The sequence below is a fragment of the Heteronotia binoei genome, chromosome 3 (assembly GCF_032191835.1).
Source record: "Heteronotia binoei isolate CCM8104 ecotype False Entrance Well chromosome 3, APGP_CSIRO_Hbin_v1, whole genome shotgun sequence".
Lineage (NCBI taxonomy): Eukaryota > Metazoa > Chordata > Lepidosauria > Squamata > Gekkonidae > Heteronotia > Heteronotia binoei.
In genome coordinates this window covers 138,722,134-138,724,607 of record NC_083225.1, presented here as the reverse complement: position 1 = coordinate 138,724,607, position 2,474 = coordinate 138,722,134, and the positions used below count along the sequence as shown (strand labels likewise).

General features: G+C 49.3%; 1 non-coding gene across 1 annotated transcript; it reads right to left on the bottom strand.

Annotated features, from left to right (window-relative positions):
• Positions 1 to 1,821: 1,821 nt before the first annotated feature.
• Positions 1,822 to 1,888, bottom strand: TRNAL-GAG (transfer RNA leucine (anticodon GAG)). The gene has a single exon. It is a non-coding gene; the product is annotated as a tRNA-Leu (tRNA).
• Between the last annotated feature and the right edge of the window lie 586 nt (positions 1,889 to 2,474).

Sequence of the window (2,474 nt, the reverse complement as noted above, 5' to 3'; positions counted from 1 at the left end):
TCTGTACGCCCAACAACTTGCGATCTGGACCCGTGCCCCTCTTGGCTAATTAAATCTTGCCAGAGGGAGCTTAGATGTCCTTTACGGGACATCATAAATAGATCCCTCCTGGAGGGGCATTTTCCAACACCCTTGAAAGAGGCTATGGTCCGCCCCTCCTGAAAAAAAGTACAGCAGATCCGGCCGAATTGGCAAACTACCGACCGGTCTCTAATTTACCATTTTTAGGTAAAATTATTGAGAAGGTAGTGGCGTTGCAGTTGCAGGGTTTTCTGGATGACACTTCCGTCCTAGACCCTTGCCAGTCCGGCTTTCGTCTAGGTCATGGGACAGATACAGTGCTGGTCGCCTTGGCAGATGACCTCCAGAGGCATCTGGATCGAGGTGGTGTGGCGGTGCTGATGCTGTTAGATCTGTCGGTCGTGTTCGACACGGTCAACCATCGGCTACTGTCCCGCTGCCTCGCCAATGTAGGGGTTAGGGGTTTGGCTTTACAATGGCTCTCCTCCTTCCTCGAGGATCGGGGACAAAGGGTGGCAATCGGGGTGAGCTGTCCCAGAGGCGCACACTAGATTGTGGGGTGCCTCAGGGAGCAGTTCTCTCACCGATGCTATTTAATATCTATATGTGCCCCCTTGCCCAGATTGCCTGGAGGTATGGGCTTGGGTGTCACCAATATGCAGATGACACCCAGCTCTATCTGCTAATGGATGGCCGGCCTGGCTGCGTCCCAGGGAATTTGGACCTGGCACTGCAGGCCGTGGCAACTTGGCTAAGGCTGAGTGGGTTGAAGCTGAATCCAGTGAAGACAGAAGTCCTTTGCGTGGGTCGGAGCACTCTGGGCAGGGAAATACCTCTCCCGGTTTTTGACGGTCAGGAGCTTGGGAGTTCTACTGGAGCCTTCACTATCAATGGAGGCCCGAACAGCAGCCACTGCTAAGTCAGTCTTTTTTCATTTAAGGTAGGCAAGGCAGTTGGCCCCCTTCCTAGAGCGCCAGGACCTAGCAACAGTGATTCATGCAACGGTCACCTCAAGACTGGATTACTGTAATGCCCTCTACATGGGGCTGCCTCTGTGCCGAACCCGGAAGCTGCAGCTGGTGCAGAACGCAGCGGCTAGGCTGTTACTGGGGCTCCCAAAATGGGAACACATACAGCCAGGGCTGTGCAGACTGCACTGGTTGCCAGTTACATACCGGATTCGTTACAAAGTGCTGGTTATTACCTTTAAAACCCTATATGGCCAAGGACCTGCCTACCTGAGGGACCGTCTTTCCCCATATGAACCCCAAGAGCACTGAGGTCAGCAGGGAAGAACCTGCTGGCTATCCCCGGGCCGAAGGAAGCAAAACTACAGAGTACTCGCATGCGGGCTTTCTCCATTGTAGCTCCACACCTATGGAACCAGCTCCCGGAAGAAGTGCGGGCCCTGCGGGACTTTGAACAGTTCCACAGGGCCTGCAAGACCATCCTCTTCAGGATGGCCTTCACCGATTAAAAGATAGAGAGACTGCTTAAGTAATTTTTACCATCTGTTGAAATAGCACCAGGATGTTAATTTTATTAATTTTAGAATTTTAATTAAATTGTTAAATTAGTTATTGCTTTTAAATATTATTGTATAACTTACTGTATAGATTTAATGTTGTTAGCTGCCCTGAGCCTGCTTCGGCGGGGAGGGCGGGATATGAACATATGAAGCTGCCTTATACTGAATCAGACCTTTGGTCCATCAAAGTCAGTATTGTCTTCTCAGACTGGCAGCGGCTCTCCAGGGTCTCAAGCTGAGGCTTTTCACACCTATTTGCCTGGACCCTTTTTTGGAGATGCCAGGGATCGAACCTGGGACCTTCTGCTTCTCAAGCAGATGCTCTACCACTGAGCCACCGTCCCTCCCCGTTTTATATAAATAAAACGATTGATTGTTAGATAAAAATATGGAGCAGAGGTCCATCAGTGGCTATTAACCACTGTGTGTGTGTGTGTGTGTGTGTATAGCCACAGTGTGTGTGTGTGTGTGTGTATATATATAATTTGGCCACTGTGTGACACAGAGTGTTGGACTGGATGGGCCATTGGCCTGATCTAACATGGCTTATCTTATGTTCTTATAACTGGTAGGCTTATCAGCTGTTGGCTGGTATCCAGTGGGAGACTGTAGGGATGGCATTGCAACCGTTCTCTGATGCCATTTCTGGGATGAACCTGGAAGTGACATTATTGTGTTGCTGTTAATACCTATTTTTGCTCCATCCTCTCCCCACTGATCAACTGTGGGAATTGGGGGCTGTCTGCAGGAGATATACCACTAAAGCAGGAAACCTGGCTTCCCTATAAATCTGCTGCTAAGTGAAATTATAACTGCAGATTCACTTGGATGCACTTTTTAAGACAGCAGAACCCTCATTCTCTTGACCTATCACACTATATCTGAAGAGAAGTGTATGTGCACATGAAAGCTTATACCTTGAATA